Genomic DNA, 27839 nt, shown 5'->3' with positions numbered 1-27839 from the left:
TCACCCCTAGACACTACAGGCACCTAATGACAGCTAGGAGAGAGAATTAGCCGCTCCCAGGGGTGAGCTCCCTGATTGGTTTTTCAATACAAAACTGTCAGTCCTGAAACCCTATATACATATCCAAACAGCAAAAATGAATTCAGTAGAATGTATTTATATGTTTGTTTATTATATATATATTATATATTATTATTATATATATATTACATATAAAGCAAAAATAAGCCCCCCAAAAAGAAGGCCAATTTGAGAGGTGGGGGGACATAAGAAAGGTTGGAGGGAAGAAAGATGGAAAGTGCCTGGAGGAGGAAAAGGAGGGGGGGGTGAGGGAGTGAGGTAATTATTTTTTTTAAATGTGAAAAGAGGAAGCATCCTTGAAGAGCTAGTATGGGTCATAAAAACCACGCAGTCTCAGAACTTCTCTTCACAGAACTTTCTGATGGCTCCTGTGTTCTGGATTCATTGGCAGTGAGAGAAGTAGTGTCACCAGGTCCTCCCCATGACCTAGACACATCCATTTGCCTTGCCTTCTACTCAGCTGCTCAGCTTCTTGGTAAAGGCTGAGCTCACAGGTACAGAATCCGACTAGACAGAAGTGCTTTAGGGGGTCTGTCATTTATGAGCCAAAGGTCACAAGAAGGTCTTGGCCTCTTTCTCCCGCTTCCTCTCAAAGCCTCCCAGGGCAATCTTCCTGCGTCTCTTGCTGGTCCCTGGTCACCAAAGCAGAGAATTCTTCTTGTTTCGTGGCTGTGACACTTGACACGGCTGGCGACATATGGAAATCAGCTTCTGTCTGCCTGCAGAAGTGATTTTCAGTTTTCAGGCCCAGGGAGTGTTGGAATGCAGACAGGTCTCCCTCCTGCCCTGGAGAGTAGACAGACTTGTTCACAACACAGCTCTCAAATAACTTGTCAAAATCGGGAGAGGGAGGAGAACAAAGGACCACCTGGGGCTTGTGGCCTTAGGAAGTGGAGGCTCCACAAGGTGCAAGCCAGGGAAGGTGGAGTCTGCTACCCTTTCAACCTTCCCATTGTGGCCTGCAGGACACCTCTCTAATTAGACTGCCTCCCTGTGGCCTGCCATATTCGTTTGATCTATTTGTTCTGACTGGGCAAAGTTTTAGCTGCATGACCTTGGACTAGTGACCTACCACCCTGAACCAAATGCCACTACCTGCTGAGAGAGAGAGAGAGGGAGAGAGGGGGAGAGAGAGAGAGAGAGAGAGAGAGAGAGAGAGAGAGAGAGAGAGAGAGAGAGATTAAGGTCCTTTTGAGTTAACAGGGAAGTGAGAGCTAAGGCATATTGTAAGGGAAGAAAAGCTATTTCATCCTTCACCTTGCTTGTGTTTGTACAGAAACTCCCTTGAACAAAAGATAAATTAATATGAGAAAAATAGATTTTTAAATATAAGAGTGTGGTCTATATGCATAGGGTGTAACTACATGAAAGAAGTAAATCTTCAGAATAGATCTCAAGGGGTTGTCTTAGCCTTCAGGCTTGAAAACATCTTTCTTTGAAGGAAAGGGCAAGCCCTGATTGAGACAAGATGGCCAGGGAAGCACTGTAAAGTAAAAGTGAGGTTTGTTATGCAGTCATCAGTTGGTACCTTCTCATGGATTCGTGCTCCACAGTAATCTAGTTCTCTCTGGTGTAGAGAGGGTAGGCAGCATCCTTATAGTGATGTCTTTTATTCATGTAAATACATCTTATAAAAGAGTAACTTTCTCAGGTCCTCTTGTGTGGCTGTAGTGTTTCAAAACAGCAGCTCAAAATAATACATATGCCAGGAGTTTATTTGGGGAGACTCCTGTAGTCATACCATGACAGGGCACACCTTTAAAATTGTCTTTCATTTTCTATCTGCCCGCCCCCTCCCCCCCATCTTGCCACCCCTTCCTAATTGTTTAGCAAGATTAACATCGGCACCTTTTTGGGTGGAATGGTAGATTCTAAGGAAGATGTTAACTGCTAAATAATCCTTAGCTTTATGGAACCTAGAACATGTGATGGCCTTTGCAACGCCCTCGCTTAGTCTTTGGTTCTGTAAATCTGTGAGGTTTAACTTGTGGAAAGCTGAGTTAAGCAAATATAAGAGGTGTTGGTATTGTGTTCCTTGAAATATCGTGTGTTCCCCGAAATAAACATATCTGGGGGCAGAGAACAGACAGCCACTAGAACAGAGCCAGAAATGGTGGCTAGAAAATGGGAAGAGTAAGCCATAACAGAAGTTGGGTGGTGGTGGTACACACCTTTAATCCCAGCACTTGGGAGGCAGAGTTAGCCAGATCTCTGAGTTCAAGGCTACTTTAGAAACAGCTAAGCATGGTGACCCACGCCTTTAATCCCAGGGAGTGGGGGCAGAAAGAGAAAAGTATATAAGGCGTGAGGACCAGGAATTAGGGGAGGAGAAAGCATGTAGTTAGTTAAGCTTTGGAGCAACACAGTTCAGCTGAGATTCATGTGGAGGAGGACTCAGAAGCTTCCAGCCTGAGGAAAAAGGATCGCCTGAGGAACTAGCAAGGTGAGATAGCTGTGGCTTGTTCTGCTTCTCTGATCTTCCAGCATTCACCCCAATAACTGGCCTCGGGTTTGAGTTTTATTAATAAGACTCTTTAAGATTCATACTACAATAAGAACTAGCTGCAGGAGGTGAAGGTCCTTTGCAACGTTTCATCCTGTCCAAAACAAGCAAGCAAGCAAGCAAATGACACAAGTCCTGGGGTAACTAAGATGCAACTCAGTATGAAGCCCTGCTGTCAAGTACTCTCCTCTGTGTTCCTATTGAAGGTCTTTGCAGCCCCGAGACCACCAGATGCAAATGTGAGGTTGAGTGACCTCCATCTTCTCAAACTGATGGCCCTTTGAATCAATCTGATGCTTAACTACTGACTTGCTTATAGCCTGGGGAGGAAAGGGGCTAGGGAAGAGAAAGAGGTGCTGAGGCAAATGTCTGTCAGGATGGAATTGTTAAAAGGAAAAACCCAGAGGAAGACATGGAGAGGGAGAGGATGAGTGGGCAATTTGAGTTCTACCACTAAAGCACGTTCTGTTTCTTACAAGCTTTCAGTGAATAGGAGAGATCCTGTGCCATGAGGCAGCAGGTTTAGTTAGCAATTAACCCATAGTAGGTGCTGTGGTCAGGTTGAGACTGATTCCCAGGCAGCAGGGAAAGTGTAAAAGACTTCAGGGAAACAGCATGTGTCCCCTGTCAGCTCCTCACATAAGGTAGAAGGATAGAGAAGATAGATGTAGAAAGTATTGCCAGCTTGTGGGGGCCCACCACCTGTGATGTAACAGCCTAGAGTTTAATTCTGGTAACAATATCTTGGGGTAATATCTTGAGCCTGATTCATATGGAATTCCTAGTAGCTTGCCAAAGACTGAGAACGTTGAAGATATTTCTAGAAGTATTACTTTATAGCATTACTATACCTCCAGTGCATGTAGCCACCCTTTAGGGACACAATCTGGGTATTTGATGATTCATTATTGTGGTATAAATTCTAAAATCCTAAGATGGGGAGGTAGAAGGAACAGAACTTATGGGATTAAGTCACTTTGCTCTTTTGGAATTTGAGACACAATTTCTTATTCTTAAGATTCAAAGAATTAAAAACAACAGTTTCCTGCTCCTCTTACCATGGAGGTAACATCTGTTCTTTGAGTGGGCTCTCAAACATAGCATCTCCTTTGTGAATCTCCCCAGTGCAAGCTCACCCACCTTATCTTTAGACCCAGATCCAGTGGCCAAGTTCAATACAGAAAGCCTAATAATCACACATGATCGAGGTTGTACTCTTGCTCCTAATAGACGAGGTCAGGCCACATTTTGCATATTTAAAATGTGTTTTTCTTAACTTGCTACCTCACAACAAAGGAAGAACCAAATCACATCCTCATTAGCTTGAAAGAGAAATACTGATGTTTGGGTTTTTTTTCCTCCTTTTTCTCTGTTTCTTGCATTGGCAGGAGATTTAGTTTTGCTTAAAGGAAATTCAGATGACGCTAATGAGACCACAGTGTCTTAATTTGCATATTAGATGAGATAAATATTGAGCTAATTAACACCTAGGATGAATTTTATTGCTTGGTACATTGTTCTGTGGTGATAGTAGTTCTTCCTACTTACCCAGGAGCAGAACAATTTGAAAAGAGACACATTTCTACACAATTACTTAGGGTCAACCAAAAATCTTCCTAGGAAATTCCACCTAGGATTCGTAATTTTACTTTTAATCCATCCTGAGTCTTCTTTTGGGCTAACTGATTCTATTGGCAAGTGACACCAACTGAGGCTCTGTATACAGAACAGTCTAGGGGGCTAGGGCAGGGGCATATTTTCCATCTTGGGTTCTGGAGCAAGGGCTAGAAAGGATAAATTTGGTTGTAATGTTTATTGATTCTAATGGCAAGGCAGACTAGAATACTGACTGTCCACTGATGTTTCTTATAGCCCAAGAAGAGACTATCCAGGACTATTGGAGTGTCATAGGGACTACAGTAATGGGGCTTTACAGTAGGAGAGAGATACTGGGCACAATTTCAAACACAGCATAGACAGCAAGGAATTAATAGCCAAGAGATAGTCAACAGGTAGAAAATTACTAAGTGGAAATATTAGAAGTAAGAGGATGTCCTGGTTTGCTTTGCTATTGCTCTAAGACACTGATCTGAGTCAACTTGAAAGAGACAGTGCTTGGGTTTACAGGTCCATCAAGGAAAGCCAGAGCAGAAGCTCAAGAAGGAACTGAAGTAGAGAACGTGGAGGAATGCTTCTTCCTGGCTCCCTCCAAGGCTCATGTTTCCTCATACCGTCTAGACCACCTGCACAGGAATGCCACTGCTCACAGTGGGTTAGTGCCCAGCCCCCACATCAACTAGCAATCAAGAAAATGTCCCCAAGGAATCGCCCACAGACCAATCTGATGAGGACATTCCTTCATTGAGGTTCCTTCTCTCTAGGTGGGTCAAGTTGACAACTGCAATGAGCTGGGACAGAGGGATTCTAACGAAATTATTCTAACAGGATTCCCACTGAAGACTGGCCGGGGTGACAACCACTAACCAAAGGGATGCTGTTACAGGTGCCCACACAAGTTTCCAGGGCATCTGCTAAGTTTCCAGTTTCTAGGGCAAAGAACTGCCTTAAAGATACATGGTTTGGTGTAGAAACAGAGAACATACTAAGAAAAAGAAATCTATTCTGAGAACAAGAGTGGCAGGTGAGCTGAGGAAAAAAGCATGTGTTCAAAAGTCCTGGGCATTGAACTTCATGACCATTTATAGGTCATTCACCTGGCACCTTCTCTCATGCTCTGGTTTTTTTTTTTTTTTTTTTTTTTGCCTATAGTCCAGGTGAAGGAGTTTCCAGTCAACTGTCTTCTTTAATATGTTAATTTGATGCTGCACTCTTTTTTTTTTTTTTTTTAAACTGGAGCTGAGGACCGAACCCAGGGCCTTGTGCTTGCTAGGCAAGTGCTCTACCCCTGAGCTAAATCCCCAACCTGATGCTGCACTCTTACTTTACTCCTGACACAGTGGTATAGGCTGACAGACCTGGCCAAACACCAAGGATGATCAGGTGGGTGGTTCATGCTAAGCTGATGATGCAAACATCTTAGGTCAGACTGAATTTCAAAGGTGGGCCTAGGAGAATAGTCAGTAGTTTACCCAGAATTTGCCTCCAGCAAGAATCTTTGATATTGTAACTTAAAATGCAGGTTCACAGAGAGGAGCTGACATGTGACTGCCTCCAGAACTCTGGGAGGATATGAGAACCTGAAGAGGGTGAGCAGGCCAAACGGAGCTGCATTCAAAGAGACAGTTACCATGTATAGTATGATGAGGATACTAAAGAGTGCAGCTCCTGGACTATCAGGAGAGATAGTATACTATGACACAGACAGCAATGATGGGGACAACAGGAGTTGCTGACTCCTGTAGGTCTGCAGGAGGTGGGCAAGTTTCATACCAAGTAATCTAGTCTAGCATAGCCTTTGTGCTAATGGGGATGGTGGCAGGGACAGGTAGGACCATTGACTTATCTTGAAACTACAAGGAGGAAGGATGGCCAGATACCTGGGAGTGGGATCCAGGTATCTAGAGGGCCTGTGACCTAACCATCTGTGTTGACGAGTGCAAGATGAATTTTCAGGGCCCCTTGCTCTGAGGTTAATTTCAAGAAAGCAATGGTAGAACTTGAGATCAAGTTTGGGGGACAGAGCCCCGTCTCTCTGCAGAGTTTACATCCTTGTGAAAGCTGGCCCTGTCCGAAATATGAGCTTTGCCAACAATAAAAAAATAAAAAGGAAACAATTTTTTAAAGGAAATAATGCTTCCTGTTTAGCTCACTTCAATGAACTGAATGAATGTAATTGAAATGAAATGAAATTGAAAAACTAAATGCTGGGCGCCAGGCTTGCTGTGGCTCGGCTGTCTGCTTGGTCTTCCCCTCCCAAGCCAGGGAGGCACAGTCTGTTTGCATGCTTGATTTCGCTGACTGGGGTACTCAATTTCTGCTCCCCCTCCCACGCTGTATATTGGTTCCCAGCCTTCAACAATGCTGGCTCAACTTTCCACTACTGAGTGTTAAGTTTTGCTCTGCCTTTTATATTTTAATTGCTTTCTCTCTTGCTTTTAATGAGCAATCAGGGCTATTTCTTTATTGAGGACCTGCTGGCAAATTTCAAGCAGAGAGTGTGCATATGAAAGGAACAGGTGAGATTGCAGGCGATGGTGTGATTAGCTGTGGGGAGGCCCAGAATAACCATCTATCTAAGGGAAAATGTCCACTTAACTCACAGCTTTAATTCAAAGGCAGTGTCAAGTCCTCCACTAGACACCGTGTGGCAATTGAAGAAAAGATTGGAAGGAGGGTTAGAGAAAATAACTGAGACTGTAACCACTGCAGGGAAATTAGCTTTAGGTAGGCGTGTATGCCTGTGTGTGTCCATATGCGTGTGGTTAATGTCTGATATCATCCACCAGAATCAGCTCCCTGGCAACAAGTAAGCCGGAATACAGGTACTGTTGTGGGCTAAATACAGGAAACCCTAAACTCATTATGGAGGAAAGGATTGTATTAGTGCAGGTCAAGCTGCATTATAGGATTACCTGGAAGGAATGGTCCTTTTTGCTTCATATCTTGTGTCTTTTGGTTAATTTGGAATGCTGTTCCAGTGGGGTGTTTGTTTCTTCAGATTTCTATATTTTTCTCCAACCGCTCTTGATGCTGCTCTGCACTCTGTTGGCTGCCAATATTTGTGTGTTGATTGACTGACAGAGGCACAGAGGTGTGGGAGGGCCCTCTGAAGAGTTTCCTCCCTAAAGGGCTGTAAACCACATGCCTTTAATTAGTACCTTTCCTCCTGGCTGGGGCTTTTCAGGATGACAAAGGCATCAGGTTACAAAGGGACACAGGGAATTGTCCTAGCCATACCACATATGTCACACATGTCCCAAGCTCTCAGAGACAGCTGAACTCAATGAGAGCAAGCATGGCTGTGGGTCTGTGCCATTTTATGGAGCTCCCCAGTATCCTGAAGGGCAAATTTCTTGATATGGAACTATTAACAACCATTGGCTCAAATGGACAATTTGACTACTTAGATCAAATGAGCAAGTACTTTCTATGAGTTAATTTTAAACAAGGGAGAGAGAAACCATTTAAAGTAGCAAAGTATAATGCTTTATTAAATACCTTATAAACCCTATTCTCACTATCCCAAAAGCATAGAAAAATGCCTTGTCTCTTTCCAAAGAAAACAGGACATTTGAAAAGTCTGAGTATCCCATGTGTCAACTGCAAATATGTATAAAGATCATGTCACCTGTATGTGTGTGGATGCTGTCAAAAAACCACCACAGCCTGGGGGGCTCATGCAGAGAAACATTTCGAAGTCTTGGGGACTGTAAGACCTGGGTCATGGTGTGGGCAGGGTCAGTTACTTCTGGTCATCTCTTCTTGGTTTGTACAGAGCCTCTTCTCTCTGTGTCCTCAGGAGACAGTGGCCTTTTCCATCTATACATGCCAGCACGCTAATGCCTCTTCTTAGAAGGACACCATCAGTTTAGAGAAGGGTCTGCCTAATGCCTTCTTATAAATTCATTAATTGTTTAAAATTCTTCCTCTAAATACACTGCATTCTGAAGTCCTGAGACTTTAGCACATGAATGTAGAGGTTGCCTATAACCATGGTCACATCATCTCCCTTTCTATCTTCAGGTATAAGTTGTCCAAGGGTAGAGAGATAGTGAGAGATGATCATACATACATAAATTGTGAGGTGTACATATGGCCTCACTTCTTAAGGGTTCTGCCATTTCCCAATACTACTTTAAGACAAGGACTCTTGAGGAAACACAGTAAAGTATAGCCAAACCATGACAAAGGCTCAGCATCTGTGAGCCAAAAAGACTCCAGAGAGCACAGAGAGGCAGGCAGGCAGCTGAACATGAGCCTGGAGCAGGGCTCTGGCTTTGTTCACTCTCTGCTCCTTTGATGACGTTTACTAACAGTGTATGCCTAGCCCTGTGCTTGACTTTGATGGCCAGTTACCACTAACTGCGCATCAAGTAGAGTGAAAATAAATATGTAGTAACAAAGCTCTCCCACCCAGCCCCAGTATGCTCAGGTGTGACTGGTTGAAACAGCCCCTACTCTAACTTGAAAATTCTTCTACAGAGCCTTGTACCATGGTCTAACTTTCATATGCATATTCTGCAGTTCATACATTTATGGTTATCCTTTAGCATCTGAGTGCTTGCTTTTAGGACATCCACAGATAGCACAACCTATGGATACTCAAATCCCTTTTTATAGAAAGGTCTAACATTTGCATATAACCTATGTTATCCTCCATACAGTTTAAGGCATCTCTAAAGTACTTGCGATATATGATGTAATATAAATGCAATATACATAATGCTCATACTATGCTGTTTGGAGAGTCATTAGAAAAGTCTGTATATGTTTGATATATGTTTTTTTTTCCATTTTTTAAAAATCAGTATTAAATCACATCCATGGATGCGGATCCTATGAGTAAAAGGACCAATTCGAGCCTCTGTTTCTTACCAAAGCAGTCATCTCAAAGAGGAAACTCACCTCCTGCTGTCAGGCCAAAGCTGAGAAGAATTAAAGCTCTTGATCTGCAAATTGATCAACTATTAAAGTCACAGCGTGGGTTTTGTTTTGTTTCCTATCTTCTTTATTGGTTGGAATGGCACTCCTTCTCTTAAGCTACATGGGAAGTGCTTCTTGATGAGTTATGCCATAGAGGGTCCAATTTGTGGGATAGATAACAGATGCTCTTGGGGAGCATTAAAATGACGTTGTGAAATATTTATGCTAATAAATAGTTCAACTGTTCACCTGGCTGGTGGCTTAGGAGTGGCAGTCTTTGCTTAAGGAGCAGGTCGTGATATCAAGCTTCTTCCTGACTTTTTTTTAATGATGAGAGAGACAATGGACTCTCCCACCTATTTACCTCCTGTTTTAGATGCTTTAACACATTGGGTCCATCTTCTACCAAACTCTGCATGGAGCCATGGTTATCTCCAGTGTGTGGGTGAGGAAACAGAAGCCCTGAAATGGCTTGGAGTGACTAAGCTTGAAAAGTGGGATCCCCTCTCCCCCAACCCTTTAATACTAGATATTCCCTCCTGTGCTTTTGATTCCACTGGTTGATTTTCAAGTGTGTTTTCTGTGATGAAGAGAGGGAAAGGACTGGAAAAGAGTCCAGTATAATTTGACATAGGAGGCAAAGCATAATCCTGTCACAACCTCTATCTTTTGACACATCTGATTTCTAAAGGTGCTTGTTGAAACTTAGTTAGCAGGGACTAGTGAGGGAAGTTGGTATGTATTAACCATCTCCCTATATGTTGTTTAAGGACTAGCATATATATATATACATATATACATATATTACTATTGTTTATTTTATGGGTGTTTTGCCTGCATGTATGCTTGTGTACCCTCAGAGGGCAGAAGAAGTAGTTGAATCCCATAGGACTGGAGTTACAGATGGTAATGAACTTCTGTGTGGGTTCTGTGAATTGAACATGAATCCTCTGGAAGAGCAGCCAGTGCTCTTAACCACTGAGCCATCTATCCAGCTCCAAAACTAGCTTTTTAAACTTTAAGAACAGCCCCATATAGAACAACTTTTTTGCTTAAAAAAATTTAAAGATATATATTGTGTGTGTGTGTGTGTGTGTGTGTTATCTGCTACATGAGTACCTATGGAGGCCAGAAGAGGGTGTCATCAGACTCCTTGGAGCTGAAGTTACAGATGATTGTTAGCTGCCTGGTATGGGGTGCTTAGGACAGAATTCAGGTCCTCAAGAAGAGCAGTAATGCTGTTAACTGTTGTGTCAACTCTTCCACTCAGTGTGGAACATTCTAAAGAGGATGAACTGAGATATAAAGATGTTAAATGAATCATCATCCCAAGTCATCAGGTAACCAGAAAGCAGGGTTAGGATTTCAGATTACTGACATCTTATTACCAAATCCATACATTTCCTGTTGGATCACCATGTCTCTTGAGGGGCAAGGAAGAAAAGAAAGCAACCTTCTGATCTAATATGAGGGTGATAAGGAATGGAATTGTGGAAGGGCAGCCACTATCTTGCATGAGAGTGTCAGAGTGCCATAAGGCAGAGATGGTCAGTGTGGAAGGAGGGCCAAACTCTAAATTTAGAAAGGAGGGTGAAAAGTCTGTCTCATTTTGTGAGTGAGAAAGTAAAAATACTGGGTACAATGGTTCCCCCCCCCCCACTTTGAGACTCTTACACACTCCATCTATGAAAGAATGTAAAATAGTCCTGAAACTGTTCTTGGATATTGGCCATTCTTTCTCGTCTTAGCCTGCCTTGCAATGTCTTGAAACCAGTCATGTGTTTGTTTATTTTATTATGGCCTGCAATAAAGACAGGCCTGGCTAGCAGCTGATGTAATCTACTTTGAAAGGGATGATGGGAAACAAGAGAGTTTATGCTGTGCTCTGTCATCTCTGATATTTGAGAAAAGGTGATTACAGCCAAGATCATGGTTCACAGTTTCTCCGGGACATTGAATACTGCGCACAGGCTGCTCCATGGCTACACTGGGGGAAGTTCAGCAGTGTTACACACAGGCTGGGGCCTGGTACTTTCAAGGGAAATTCAATAGTGTTAAATAAGATGGATGTTGGCTCTGCACTCTGGACTGATAGGAAACAGGAAGTGATTCCTGCTATTGCAAAGGATTGCAAAAGCAAGGCAGAGACACAGGCAGAAAATTTCCCCCAGAACTCCTGTGACAGATGCAAAATGGTACTAATCTTGAGCTTAGCCCCCAAACAAACATTAACAGGATGACCTCAAATGTAGCCCATTAATGAGCAAACCTTAAGTTTGACTCATGGTTCCTGGTGCTAGAAATGGACTGTCTAGTACATAGGTACTGTAAAGAACGTAAGTATCAGGTGTAGATGTTCACTGAAACACTATTAAAGAGGACCTATTAAAGTGGGGGTAAAAACCATTGCTTTGCCTCATGAAGACCACATTCTAGGGCCTTAAATGTGGTCAGAAAGGAGCTGTAGCTCTCCTTGCGTGGGTTCCAGATGATGGAGCACTCTCAGGAGCAGTGCTGTTCAAGCAGGGGTCTTGTTAGAATGCAGACTCCACCTCAGTAAATACGGAGCAGAGCTAAGATGGTGTGCCTCCTAAATCCCAGGCCATGCTGTGTCTGCTGCGTCTGCTGCTGCTGCTGCGTCTGCTGCTGCTGCTGCTGCTGTTGCTGCTGCTCATACTGTTCTTTCCACCAGCTCAGCTATTCAGTGTGTAAAGTTGACATCATTCCAGTTCTTCACAGACTGAACCTTGCCATACTTAACAGCTCTGTGCATCCCCTGAGAAGCTGGCTGGAGATGAGAACAGCTGTTAAGAGTACAAACCAGAGTGAGACACAGAGTGCATGTCACAGTCAAGTCTTGGCTCAGGAGCAGACATTTGTTGAATTCTAACAATCCGTTTTTGCTAGATTTGAGGGGTAGCTTTAAGTTATACGGAACACGAAACCTAGTCCAATTTGACACTTCCAGCATCTTAACGTTTTTCAGGTGCAACCCCCTAGCCCACGCTTTCTTCCTTGGATCTCAACAAAAATACATAGTTGTTTTCATTGTTAATGTTCTTATAGCCATGTAAATGTGCATAACTGTCATTATTCTGGATCACCTCGGCATCTTGGGAGCCACCTCTATATCCAAACTCTCAAGCTGCCAGCTAGATACTGGGATTTCACTCTTAGACTTTCAGCTGAGGGGAAGTGAAGTGCATGGCTTCCCACATGTGTGTTCTGCTTCTTCACCATGATATGAAAGCCTTGAGCTTACCTACATTGGATCTGAAAGAATGAGCTCTGTAAATTGGACATCCTTTAAAGTGAGGAGCCTCTCCCAGTATATGCTAGGAAACAAAGTTGTTCCAGGCTTAGGATTAGTGTGAGGAGAGAAGCCATGTAGTGCCATGAATTATCAAAAGAAGGAGGCTGTGTTTGGAAATTAGACACATGATGAGGGTAAAAAAGCATAAGGCTTTTGTTTTTTTCATTTGGCCAGACACCAGAAGCCTCTGCTCATTAAAGGGTACCAGGGGAACGAAATTTCATCATGGCGAAAGGGGACCCACACACCCCCAGCAGAGGCAGATGAGTTTCCCAGATGAAAAATGCAGCCTAGGGGAAATGCTTTTTGCACTAAAATATGAACTATGAAGACAGTAATTGTTTAATCATCTGGGGCCTTTAAGGGATTCAGTTGTTGCTGCTCTCTTCATACTAGCACCATTACCTCCGAGCTGCCTACCTGTTCCCTTGCCAGATGGGCGGGTAACCAAGTTAATGAGGCACTTAGCCAAAGATCACATAGGAAAGAGGGGACACTTAGCCTGGAGCAAGGAGGGAAAAATAAATAAACAAGACACTTGAATTTAAAGAAGTACTATTTTGTGAATATTTTTATTCTCAAAAAAATGTACGTGTGAGTGTGTGTGTGTGTGTAGGAGTGTAGAGTTGGTTGTAACATCAATAGTAGTGGGACATAAATACCGCTTGGCTGTTTTCTCCATTGATACAGCTGCAAGGCACATGCCTGCTGGAAAGCACTGGACTATCAATAGAAGTCTGCAGATCTTTAGATCTCTCCATAGCTAAGGCTTAATAAGTGCCATGCATCGCTGTCACCAGCACCAAGTGACATGTAACTTCCTGTATTTGCATTTCCTCTAAAATACCCCTAATGGTGTTCATCTCAGGTTCTGCTTATATAAATGTGGTTGTTCGAAACTGGACGAGAAACCCAGCTTTTTCTTCTTTTTCAGAGAAATGCTTAATGAAACCACTAAATGCTTCAGGATGCCTGAGGCATGTTTAAAAGACACTTGCAGATAAGAAAGAATTCTGTCATCCCAAGGAACAGAATAAATACTGGACACTTTTATTAACTGTCTAGATTTCAGGGAGATATAATGGCTTCTTCAAGAGGTATGGTTAGCTATCAAGTCCAGGGGCACCTTCATCATGACATACTGGGGGGGGGGTGCATTTTGAGACAGTTTATGTGCAACATCAAGAAGATTGTACTTTTTCATTTATTGATAATTTCAGTTGTTCATATATATGACAATATGTTCCGGGAGTACATAAGTGGCCAAATGACAACCAGAACCAGAACAAAGGACACTACATTTGCAGTATTTTTAGTCTAACATTCAAGAAAACACTCAAGGACCACATAAGGAAGTCTAAGGTGGCATCATGATATTTGGAACAATAGTTGACTTGCCACAAAAAAACTGTAGAATAATGAGAGTTGACTGGGTTAATGACTGGAGAGGCTACTGGAATACCGTATAACAGGGTTTTCCACTGACAAAGGATAATCCTTTTTTTTTCTTCAGTGTCTCGCTGCTTTTTTATATTTCTTCTGTCCTCTGGTCTCCACAGTAGACGAACAGGGAAGAGGTGACTGACCTCATGTGATGGATGTGGACAGTGAGGCACAGAGAGGGCAGGAGAGGACAGTCAAGTAGAACCCCGTCATCTCTGATGTCATTCAGCCTTGTGGAGATGGCTTCTGTTTGTGTTTACTTCCTTTTGGGACATGCTTTACATATTGTCTGGTCAGAGCTAGCTGTGACTAGCCTTTTGAGAATGCCCAAACTCTGAGTGATTGTAATGAAATCTTTGGGGCTGTTTTGTCAGTTGGCCCTGAAAGTCCCCACTTCAGGAGGTCGGAGTAGGATGCCTCTGTTTGCTGGCAGTGGCAGATCCTTAGAGTAAGCTGGCAATGCTCCTTCATTGTGTTTTCCCTCTGTAAAGCCAATACTTCATGGAGCCAAGATAGGAGGATGTGTACGATTAGAGAGACACACAGTTCATGAGGATCCCTTTCTGTTCTTTGACAGGAGGGGAAGGGTTTGAGAAAAATCTGAAATTTAGTAACATAATGAAATAGGACAGACATTGGAGCTCAGTTTGAAAATATGCTCCTGGGTGATTGTTCTGTGATATGCCAAAGTAGAAGAAGGTACTGTGTTTCTGTAAAAGTGTCATCTAATCTTCATGAAGTTATACCTGTCTGGCTAAAAAGCTGGGTGCTTATTTGTATGAAGTGGTTATTTACACACAGCTGGCTTAAGGAAGCCACTCAGGCCATTTTGAAGCAAAGGAGTTTCACTTATGATTTTATGATTTCACTATTTATTACATTTTTATTCATTACCCAAAAAAAATCTATTACAGAATTGAAACTAGAAAAAGAAAACAAAAAAAAAGAAAGAAATGGCTTTATATTCTCTTTCATTTCATCAACTAATATTACCCTCTTTTGGTCTCTTTTCTACACTTCAGAGTATACCCACACTTATAATTGTTTATGCATTTACACATATACATTATAGGCTAGGGTCCACATATGAGGAAAAAAATGTTTTGTTTTGTTTTTTTTCTTTCTGAGTTGAGATCACCTTGCTTAATATTATACTTTTTTTTTTTTCGGTTTTTTGAGACAGAGTTTCCCAATATTATACTTTTTAAATGCACCTGTTGTCCTGCAAATTTCATGATCTCATTTGGCTTTATAGGTTACATTTTTGTTGTTGATTTTTCCATTTTTTCCATTTCCCTGCTCTTGTGAATGAAGGGTCAACACACCTGGGTGTGCAGATAACTCTGTGATCTGATATAGAATTCTTTGGATATTTTCCCAGGAGAGGAATAGCCAGGTCATAAAATCGTTCTATTTTTAACTTCTTGAGGAACCCTCATTCTGATTTCCTTAATGGGTGTATTAATTTGCACTTCCATCAGCAGTGAATAGGGATTCCCCCTTTTCTACACATGATCCAATTTGTTGTCAGATTTCTTAAGGGTAGACACTCTGACTGTGCTGAAGTGGTATCTGAGTCATTTTAATTTGCATTTCCCTGATGACTAGGAATGTTGAACACTCTTTAAAATGTTGGCCATGCATAGTTATTGTTGTAGAATTACTGTTCTAGTTACATAATATTCCAAACAGCTATAGGTAGTACCAACTGGGAAATATCAATCTTCCCAGGCCACCTAGAGTATACCCAAGGTTGCAAATTTGCACACAAGAGAGACTGCTCCTTAGACACATTCACATAGATGTCTTCTACTGAGAGGGGAAATATACTTGTTCTTGCACAGGTGAATCAAAGAACCAGAAAGACCAGAAAGAGTATACATTTCCAAATTGGCACTTGGAAGCCAAAGGCTTCCCATCACACTTGGCCATGTCCTTGGCTCTCAGAGAGCTAACAAATAAAACCCTACCATTGTGAAGAGAGTTTGATTTCAGCTTCATCTTCTCAGTCTTTACTAATCTCTATGTAAATGACAACATTTGATTGTCTATCATATGTTAACACATCCTACATAGTACTTTCCATGCTCAGGGAAGTCCCAGCATGCGCATTCAACCACACCCACGTTCCTAATGAAAAAGGAGAGACAACTTCGGGAAGGAAACTGCTCAGTTAGAACTGTCAGTGTGCCTGTCTGTAAAGCTCTGTTGCTTTTCAGTCAACCAAGGTGTCACTTGAGTGCTCTCTACAGAGGTATGGATGATCAACAGAAGGAGCAGGCTTGAAGAAGAGTCCTAAGGCTGCAGTAGCGGAACTGGTGTTGGTGTTGTGCAAGAGTAAAGTGATGAGGAGGAAGATGGCATGTTGTCAGGAGAACCATGGAGGCTGGACATGGCAGCATATGCACTTGAGAGAATTCTGAATCTGAGGCCAGCTTGAGCTACATAGTGAGACCCTAATAAAAGAAAGAAAGGAGGAAAGAAAGAAAGGCAAAAGAGAAGGAGGGATGGAAGGAGAAAGGAGGGAAGGAAGGAGATAAAGAAAAGGTGGAAGGAGAAAATAAGAGGGAGGGAGGGAGGGAGAGAGAGAGAGAGAGAGAGAGAGAGAGAGAGAGAGAGAGAGAGAGAGAGAATCCCCAAAGGAGGCTCCTTGGAAGTGAGATCAGATTACATGAGAAAGACTGACTAATTAGAAGGCAGGTGTTCTGAGGCTAGAGCCAATGTTTGCCTTGTAAATGTGAAGACCCAAGTTCAGATATCTAGAACCTGTGTAGGGTATGTCTATATCCCAGCTCTCCTAGGGACTGCGGCAGTGACAGGGGGTGGGGTGGCAGAGACAGGAGAATCCCAGAAGCTCCCAGACAAGCCGGCCTGACATGCATGGCAAACAAGATAGACAAGCCGGCCTGACATGCATGGCAAACAAGATACCCTGTCTCAAACAAAGTGGAAGATGAACACACAGACACTGTGGCATACATATGACCATACTTATGCTCACTAAGGAAAACACACACACACACACACACACACTACATAAAGATTACAAAGAAGACCCATGTCCTGGTAACACACATGGGTGGCTCAAGCCCAAACAAATGAGAGCTTCAGGAATCTTCTGGGAAAGTTGAGGAGCCACATGCAAATGCTTACAGGGGCAACTGCTGACTTAGTGCTCCTGAAAAGCCCAGCCCTCCAGTGTTTCAGGACCTCCTCAACCCTGTTGACAGTCTGAGCTGAGTCATTCATTGTGAGTGCTGTCTTGAGTATTGTATATTGCAGAATACTTAGCAATCCTCTACCCTAAATGTGATAACAGCAACAACAAAAAGTCTTCAGGTGTTACCAAACATCCCTTGGGAGCAAAATAACCTCTGTTTAAAAAATTCCTCTAAGTCTTCTTGGCGCTGTTGCTGGAGGGTTTCTCTGCGCTCTCAGCTGGTGGTAAAACAGGGAGCTAACTGTTACAACACCGGTGGCTGTGAATATGGAGTTTTGAAATCACATTAGTTCCAAGTCTGTGTAAGAGCCTGCCCTACTGCCCAGGGGTTGGTGGGCCAGGGACACCTCTTGGATGGGGTTGGTGAGAGCTTTGATCTCTTCCTTCACACTAATTATTGCTTGCCCCTGGCTGGTGCAGTTTCTCCAGTCAGGCAGAAGCGCCCTGTACAGAACACAGAGCAAAGTGTTGGATTTTCACCCTTTTAGGCACACCCTCTCAATTCTCTTGTGTATCACCTGTGGGCAGATTCATTCATTTTCTAACATTTGCAGAGCCCTGTCTATGTCAGGACCATGATCCTCCGTGCTGGGGACAGAGGGGTGTACAGATGACACCCTGACTCCCACGGCTCTGGATTTGATTTCATAGCATGGGATAGGCAAGCAGGACAGCAGGAACACAACCACCACAGCTGCCACAGAGGCAAACTGAGCACACAGGAAGCACAGAATGGGAGAAACTGCTGGGTAAACTGAGGCCTGAGGGGTGAAGTGAGGTGGCTGTGTGACTGTATAAGGCAGAGATTCTTCAGGCAGAGGGAACAGTCAGTATGAAGAGCCTCAGGTGACAAAGAGTTTGGGTCTATTTAGGAAGGGAAGGGTGTGTTGGGGCTGGATTAGTAGAGATTCTTCCATCCTAATCTTAAGTGGTGGTCATCAGAATTCCAGACACTCATTCCATGCACAGCATTTCAGTACAATGATGCTGCTAGCCTGGGAAAGAGGGCAGATGATCTCATGACGTTCTTTTTACCTTTTCTTTTCCCTCCCTCCTTCCTTCCCTGTCTGTCTGTTTCTCTGTCTCTGTCTCTCTCTCTCCCTCACTCCTTCCCTTTCTTCCTTTCTGTATCACTTCATGTATCCCACGTTGATCTTCATTTTACTATATAGTCAAAGATGACCTTGAACTTCTCGGTCCCCTGCCTCTACTTCCTAAATGCTGGGATTTCCGGTGTGCATGACCATACCTGGTTTACGTGGTGCCGGGGCTGGAAATGGGGACTTCATGTGTACATGCATGTGTGCTAGACAAATACTACACCCCTAGGCTATTTTCTGAAGACAGGTATCTGATACACCTCACAACTTTTTTGTCCATGTATGGTGTACACATCTGGAGTTGTAGCAGCTTCTTTAGGCATTGACTCTGGGACCCTCCCCTCCCAGGCTTTGTGTCAGGAAGGGCTTGTCTTTTGACCATACTGCATGGGCTTTCAGGCTCTAACTCTGACTTTTGCCGGTATAAGTGGACCCTCCTATTCATGAGTAGGCTGCTCTCAAAGTCTCCATTCTGTTATATGCATTACTCTCTCCTTGATTCAATGCAATGAACATGCATTGGCCCAAGGAAGCGTCTTGTCTTATGCATCTCTCTCTTTTGCATTGCTCTCTTTCTGTCCTGGACTGCAAACCTCTTCCCTTTGTCTTACAGTTTACATTGAATGCCACCCATTCTTTCATGAGAGGTTCCTCTAATGTGAACATATTTTACCTACATTCTAAGCTTTTGTCAACCCATGAAAGTGAGATTCAGGAAAACAAAACCATTTTCTTCCTTCAGGAACTCATCAGGAGCTGGAAGGAGCTGGTATTCCCACAGCTAGGAAGCAACCTCCAGATTCAGAGAGAGATGTTGAAGGTTTAAGGTCCAGAATCCTGAGCTAGAATGCCAGTACAAAGCCTTAGGAGCAGGGCTTCTGAGATGGTTCAGCAATAAAGTGCTTGCTTGCCACATAAATAGAACTGAGTTAGAATGTCAGCAGCAACATAAAAGCCATGTATGGTGGTTTGGGTCTATGTCTCAGTTATTGGGAGGTTGAGGCAAGGATGCCTGGAGTTAGCCTGGTTCCTGAGCTCTAGATTTAGTGAGAGACTGTCTCAAAAACAAATAGAAAACAACAACAACAAAAAAAAAACCCAAAACAAAACAAAACAAAACAAAACAAACAAACAAAAACAAAAACAAAAAACAAAGGGAGATAGCTGGGCATGATGGAGCATGCCTTTAATCACAGCCTTTAGAAGTAGAGGCAGGTGGACCTCTGTGAGTTTGAAGTCAGCCTGGTCTACATTTCGAGTTCCAGGATAGTCAGAACTACATATTAGAGAGACCCAGTCTTAAAAACACAACAACAATAACACAAATTGAGAATAATTGAGGAAGACACCCAACATCAAACTCTGGCTTCCATATGCATCTACATGCATACACACACACACACACACACACACACACACACACACACACACACACACTTCTTCATTTCTTTTAAATGAAAGAACTGTTGAACCTTAGGCAAGTCTCCGAGTCTCCTGAGATACGTGGGCTGTATGCGTGTGTGGTGTGTGTGCACAAAACAGTGGTGATTGTGCCTGAGTGCTTGCAAATGGACACTAATGTCCTGTTATTATCCCAAAGCATTTTCTTTACTTTCTGAAACCCAATGCAAACATTGCTCTCTCTCATCCCTATGTCTGGGACTATTTCTCACATAGTTGTAGACAGCACTTCAGCTTTGCTTTGCTTCTCCTAGTTCTCTGGTAGAATGGATATATGCTCCTATATAAACGAGGGTTCAGGTATACTCATTGGGTGTGTAACTTCAGACAAGCTGCTTATTCTTGCCAGGTCTCTACCTCCTTCTTCCTCCTATGTAAAGGGAAGATAATGATCCCTCAGGCACAGCAGGAATGTGTGAGAGACAAGGATGAGATGGGAGCCACAGCCCAGACTTGACACTCAGAACCTGGCAGCAGAGTTAGCTTCTTCATCCTCCACTTTCTTCTTGTCTTCTTCCCTCCTTCCTGCCCTCCTTTCCTTTTCCGTCCTTTACTCCTCTCCCCCACCTTCCTGAATAAATCAGGGCCAGATCACTTGAGGACATACATCCTTTGTCACCATGGGAGAGCCCCTCTCTCCGCTTCATGTAATTGTCAGCAACAAAGTTGGAAACTACAGACGTCTGAAGCAGTTCTCCGCACCGCAACATCTGCACCAGACAAAACTCAAAAAGCCCTCAATCCCCAGTCATGAATGCACTATAAAAACAATGTGGCAGAAATGAAAATTGTTCCATCATAATATTTCACAGTTCTTTTTGACAAAAGCCAAGCCGCCTTCATGAATACACATTTCCCAGCACCTTATGCATTATGCATCAGCCTATACCAGGGGACCTGGGAATTGCCAGTCCCTAGTAAAGGGCCTTTGAAAGTGCCTATTTTGTAAACAAATGGAGCCCAGGCCCAGTACTTGGGCTCTTTAGGTAATTTAAGACTGACTCCTGCTGCCCAAGTTGGGACAGACTCTTCTGAGAGTTGTAAATGGCAGAAGAGTCTTCAAGATTCAATAGATGGGACTGATGATGTTTCAGTATTTGAACTTCTAATCTATAATTTCAAAACACCTAAGACAGGCATGTACAGAGTCTGGAACAAGTCCTGCTGGAGCCAGAGTTATGCCAATCTCACCAGTATGCCAAATGGGCCTGCATTTGATGTCTAACTCCCAGCAACTTCAAACCAGATTGAGCCTCTGGACGAATATGCTGGTTGGGTGACTAAAGGAATGTAGGCACAAACATGGCTAATTTGTCTCAGAAGGCCTTGCAGGAGACATTTTGTTTGCCTGAAGCCAACAAATTGGAATTATATATTGCCTATATAATTGTCAATGGGAGGACCCTTGAAGTTTTAGATGATTCCCTGTGTTTCCAATATAGGGAGTCTGAGGCCATGAAATTTTGAGGAATGTGTTCAAGGTCAGGCTGAGAGCAAGCTGGCATGTTGGGGACTGCTGGAGGCCTGTCACTTTTCCCCAGTACCTCCCACTGCCTCAATTATGGATTGGCAGTAGCTGCAAAGACCAGAAGCAAAATGGTTACTGATTGTGATGATTTGAGAAAGGGCAGATTGGGATTCTTCAAACAGCACTGAAAAAAGAGTGTCATCCAGGGCCATTGTGTGTAATTTGCAATATGTCCTCCCTGGTAGGCTCAGTTTAAATGGTGACAGACAGAGGACAGACATCTACTCATGTCTGCTATGTCTGTTACAATAACAAGATGGTGATTGATTCCTTGCTATGTGTACTTATTTCATAAAAACATTCTCTTTCCATTAGGGTATAGCACAGAGGGGTGTGGCTAGAAAGTACATATGCAGAATTACAATGTGGAGGATGCCCTGTCCTTTTCTCCTATTGCATTCACAAGCTTAGTTCTCCAGAGTTCAGGAAGTGAGATGTCTGCTTTAAACCCTGGTTCAGTCATTCAACTTGCTGTGGGTATTACAGGTGTAAGACATAGCACATAGTGAAGCCATGCAAGAGAACCACTGTTTACTGAGTGAGGCACCTGCAGGCCCAGGCTCCCCAATGACGGGTGAGGGGAAGCAGGATCACACCAGTTATGAAGAATAGCGAAGTTCCTCATTATTGCTGTGGTGCCTGATGCAATCCAGCTGTAGGACCCACTTGCTGATTGACGCGGTTTGACTAATGAAAACAGAAGCAGCTGAAGGCTGATTAAGATGAGGCAACTTGCTACTCTTAATAGACACCTGGAAGAATATACATAGGCAATGTGGCTGTATTCATACTCTCTATTGACCCAGGCAAAAACAAGCTGACAAGGTGTGGAGATGGAAGGAAGATGTCAGGATTGCCCACCTACCTTTGACACTTGAAGAATCTCTGACTCAGTAGAGGGATTTGTGAATGTGCATGTGCCTGCACATGTGTGTGCTAAGAGAAGCATAAGTATTTCTGGTCTTGTGTGATGCTGCTGATCTACAAATTACAGTTGTAAAGCCACTGGTACAAAAGGAAAGAAACGTCTGCCTACAAATTGTCCATTTTCATATTTCAGCATCTTCAGACTATTCAAAAATACTCCCAAATATTTGTAAAGAATCATTCCAATTTCTACAACTGGCACAGCAGTGGGTAAAGAATGTCCCTGGGTGCCATAAATAGTCCATTATTTGGTTGTAAACTAAGAAATAATTTCTTCTGAATTAGGAAAGTAAAATATTCTATTTGGGAACATTAGAAATTCAAAAAAGTATAAAAATGAAAATAAAATGGAAATGCATTCCACAAAGATAATGGCTGTTTATGGCCACATTCTCCTTATTTTTGACCAATGAATATGTGACTATGGGTATCTAGCTCTTGGCACTCAACTTATGCTGTTTTCAAAATCTTGTTCTTTGTGAAGTTACATATTTTTGCAACAAAAACAACAGCAATAAAACTAGAAAGAACAACAATACAAAGGGTATGTTGTGAGACTTACTTATCCAAGGTAAAAATCTGCAGAAAATGCCATAGCTATGTTGAATAATATTCAACTGGAGGACTTAGGCTCTCATGGGTACTCATTATAGCAAATATATGTGAGTGGGGTGTTCTTCAATTCCTCCAGTTATAGTTTCATGGTTCAAATGCCCCACCATAACTCATGCTGAGGTTTAATCCCCATTGTGGGGGATTAGAAGGCAGGCCCAGGTAAGACTTCTAAGAGGCAATTAGGTCATGAGAGTTTTACTCTCATAGATGCATCGATCAGTTTGTGGATTAGAAGGTTAATAGATCATCTTCAGCGTGGCTCACTCATAGGATCAAGTTGGCCCTGTCTCATGATCATGTTTTTCTTATCACATGATGATCAGCCTTGACTAAGGATGCTTCAGAAAGTCTACACTACCAAAAATGGCCTTACTATCTTGATTTTTAACTTGACAGGATTTAGAATCACCATGGAAACAAATCTCTGGTGTTGTTTGTGAGTAATTTACTGGTTAATTTAATTCATATGATAAGTCCCGTACTAAATGTGGTTAATATCATGCCATAGGCTAGGGTCCAAGACTGAATAAAAAGGAGGAAGCGAGCTGACCCAAGCATTCATTGCTCTCTGTTTCTTGCCTGGTAATGCAATGTGATCAGAAGTCTCAATCTTTTGTCATCATGACTATGGTCTACTACACCCTCAAACTGTGAGCCAAAATACAAACTTCCTTAAGTTGATTTTGTCAGTCTTGTTATAGAAACAAGACAAATAACTAATACTGGGAACTGGTATCTGAAGTGGGTTTACTAACACAATAAACTTGGCTGTGAGATTCTTAGATATTTGACACCAGCTATAGGAGGGACGCTGCAGAGTTTGAAACTTTGATCTAGAAAAGCCCTAGCATACTGTAAGCAGATCTTCATGGGGTATTCTGGTGGTAGTTTGGATTACCAGAACTTTGAGAGACATGCACTCAGTGGAGGCCCAGCTTATGAGGTTTCAGGGAGAACAAGCCCTTTTTTTGGGAATTGGACTAGAGAACATTTGTGGGGTATTTTGATAAGGAATCTGGTGGCATTGTTCCTATTTCTTGAGAACTTGAATGAAACTGACTACAGGAATAACTGACAAATTGGTTTGGGGGAGTAATTTCAAGACAGAAGAGCACTGAGGCTATGGTATGATTACTGCTTACTGCTCTCATCAAAGTCTGCAGCGAAAAGAAGAAAAAAAGGGAATCAGAAAAGGCGCTAAAATGTGCAGTTTAGAGAACAGACTATAAACAAGTTTAATCTTACAGACAAATCAGCTTTGAAGGGGCTGTAATTGTTAAAGAGATTAGTGCCATTAATGATAAACCTGACACTCTACACTGGGGCACGAGGAAAGATGTCTTGAGAGCAAGACCTTACCCCTCAAAGACACCATAGGTAAGAATGCAAATTCCTTTGAAAGCAGAGATTCTAAACAGAGTATTGCTGAAATTGTTCTTGGTTCCTCAAAATCAGTTGTCCAAGGAAGTATTTATCAAGAAGTGACTACAATTGTATTCTAAGAGGGTCAAACTTCAAGACAAGCAAAGATCAGAGCTTGGCAGCAAGATTTACAGTGAATTAAAGGATGCAGACTGAGGAGGTCATTGAGTCTTGTATTGTAGTTCCAGAGAGCCAGACCAGGTGTGGGAGGGTTGGAGCCCCAGTAGAGAGGTTCTGAAGGGAAACATGAGTATAAAGCTTAAGTTACAACAGTGACTACAGAATGTTGGAGGTGTCAGAACCATGGGACATCCAAGGAGGAAATATGGAATATAGCCAGTCTAAGAGAAAGGCTATGTGTGTTGTAAGCAGCAAAGCCAGAGGGGTGGGTCTACCTAAGCCATTTGGGATGCGGACAATTCCATCACGATCCTCAGATGCTGAGCATAGAGCTTTCTGCTTGGTACTGTCTTTGTTGGTGTTTGGGCCTTCTTTAGAACAATTATTCCTTGCCATGACTCCATTCTTTCACTTCATTTATTGATTTATTAAACATAATTTTTAATTGATTTTTTGGGAATTTCACATCAATGCTCCCCAATCCCACTTATTTTGCAGTTTGTCTGTATTCTTCCTTCACACTTGTAGTGTATTCCAAAGGAACACTTCAAAAGAAATAGTAAAAATATAAAATACAAATAATAAAAATATAAATAAGAATATTAATTCAAACAAACAAAAACAAAAGCAACAAACAAACAAAAAACTCCCTTCCTTCATCTTTCCATAGTCTCTTCATTTGTCTTAGTGGCACTGGGAGCTGCTGTGTATCCTGCAGTATACTCTTCTAAACAGCTTTGCTTGCAAATGTTCATTGGTTAGTATACATCATCAATGCTGGACCCTTACTGAATCTCCTCCCAGATATTCTGCTGTTGCCCCTAGTCATAGAGCTCCTGTGACTATGGTTCTCCAGGGCCAGTTCCTTCATGTGCTCCAGTAGATCATAGATAGGGTAGATGTTGGGGGGGGGGGTGCCAACTTAAAGCCCTGGATGTGTGCCTGGGTGGAAGTTGAGTTGGTCAGTCTGGGCTGCTGAGGCCAGCTCCCTCAGGTGAAGGGTGGAGCCAGCTCTCTCAATCCCATGGTGAGAGGTGGGGCCATATTTCCCAAGTGTGCTGGGGAGAGCAACTCTTCTGTAGGGTAAGGGCCAGTGGGGTGAGGAGTCAGCTCTCTGGTAAGGCGGTAGGTAGCTCTCTCGGCCAATGAGGGATGAGGCAAGCTCAGCATGCCCTCATCTTCAACACATGGTTCAACACATGGTTCAAATGGGCCCCTGTGGCAACACAGGCAACAGACATCAAATCAACACAGACCCCAGCAGCATCAGGACTACTGACCCAAACATGGCAAACAACAGCAACTTAGTCCCAGTTTTCACCATGGACCCAGGTGGCAGTGCAGACCCAAATTGGCCTTGCAGTAGCATGGTCTCAGACTCCAACATGGTCCCAGGGTGGTCCAGACCCTGAACAGTCACATGGCCTTTGATGGTAACAGTAACCAGGAACATAAACACAGTCCTTGGCTGCAGTAGGACTACTGACCCAGACATGACCCCTAGACATAACTTGGGCTCAGACTTCATTATGGCACTGGGTGGCAGCTCAGGCTACCCTAATCTATATGGTCCTGGCAGCAGCAAGACCAACATGGCTTCAGGTGTTGGCTCAGACCCTGTGCATCTGTACAGCTTTTGGTGCTAATAGGAGCCACAGACATCAATGCATACTCTGGCTTTTGTAGGGTTATGGACCCATACATGGCCCTCAGTATCTTCTTGGGTTGGACAACAACTTGGCCTTGGGTTGCAGCTCAGGTCACTCAGATCAGCATGGCCCTGGTAGTGACATATCCCTCAGACCCCAATATGGGCACAGGTGGTGACCCAGAACCTAGACATCATTGTGACTTTGGTGGCAACACAGGCCATGGACAGCAACACAGACCTTCATTGTGGAGGAACCATGGACCCAGACATGGTCATTGACATTAGCTTAGGCCTGGATGTCACCATAGCCCTGGGTGGCAGCACAGGACAATTAGATTGGCAGTACTGCAGAGTGGCCCTCAGATACCAACATGACCCCAGGTGGCATCCCAGAGCCTGGACATTGGCATGGCCCTCTATGGCAATAGGCAGCACAGATATTAACATGGATCCTGGCTGCAATAAGGCCATGGACTCAGACATGGCCCTTGGCTGCAGTTCTGGCACAGATACCTCCAAGGCTCTGGGTGGCAGTGTAGGCCACTCAGATCAGGTCAGCCCCTATGGTAGCATGGCCCTCTGGCACCAAGGTGGCACATGTGACCCAGACCTCAGGCATTCTCACCACCTTTGGTGATATCAGGAGCCACAGACATAAACACAGGCCACAGATGTGGCAGAGCCACTGACCCAGACATGGCTCTTGGCAGCAGCCTGTTGCTATGGCTCTTGGGGCAAGCAGGCCTCCCATACTTGCCAACTCCTCTCCCCCTTCACCTCTTCAGATCTACCTCTCTCCAAAGGACATGAGCCATACTGCTTCTCTCTCTCTCTCTCTCTCTCTCTCTCTCTCTCTCATACCCCACCATAGATTGGCTTACCATCATGGTGCCTGACAGCCGGGCACCTCGACTGGCCTGTGGTTCTTCCTCCCTACCCAGGGCAAGCAACCCTTGGTGGCTTGTGAGATTCCTTTATCTACCAGTTCCTAATTCATTTTTAAACTTTAGAATGGGAATGTTTATTTTGTGCTATTGTATATTGGAAGTAAGTTAGTAACTTGGTCTTTTCTCCCTGTCTTTTCTTTTGAGGTCACTGTTCAGAGACACAGCTGAAGCACAAGAAAATGATCATAAAATCAACTTTATGAATATGATAGAGGTCTTTAAAGAAGAAATGAATAAATCCCTTAAAGAAATCCAGGGAAACACAAAGAAAGAGTTGGAAGAAATGAATAGATCTCTTAAAGAAATTAGGGAAAACACAAGCAAACAATGGGGGTAATGAATAAATACCTTAAAGAAAACCAAGAAAGTCAAGAAAAAGCAAACAAACCAGTAAAGGAACTGAATAAAACTGTACAAATCTGAAAATTGAAACAGAAGCAATAAAGAAAACACAAATTGAGGGAATCCTGGAGATGGAAAAATCTAAGTCAGCAAAACAGGAACTACAGACTCAAGCATCACCAATAGAATTCAAGAGATGGAAGAGAACAGCTCTCGTGTAGAAGATAAAAAATTATACATCAGTCAAAGAAAATGTTAAGTCTAAAAGAAATTCCCAACACAAAACATCCAGAAAATCTAGGACATTATGAAATTACCAAACCTAAGGATAATAGAAATAGAAAAAAGATAAGAATCACTGTTCAAAAACCCAGAAAATATTTTTAACAAATCATAGAAGAAAGTTTTCCTAAGCTTAAAAAGAACACACCTGATCTGGACCAGAGACCAGAGGAACTCCCATCTGGACAAGAGGAGCTCCCATCTGGACAAAATAAGGAGATCCCAGGGACTTCCAGAGACTCAGAGTCCAGCCCCCCAGCTCCTATCCGGCCAGCACTCTCATATGGACCAGAGCTCCCATCCGGCCCAGAGCTTCCATCTGGACCACAGAGAGGCTCCCT

This window comes from Onychomys torridus, chromosome 5 (assembly GCF_903995425.1).
Source record: "Onychomys torridus chromosome 5, mOncTor1.1, whole genome shotgun sequence".
In the NCBI taxonomy this organism is placed as follows: Eukaryota; Metazoa; Chordata; class Mammalia; order Rodentia; family Cricetidae; genus Onychomys; species Onychomys torridus.
This window is presented reverse-complemented; position numbering follows the sequence as displayed.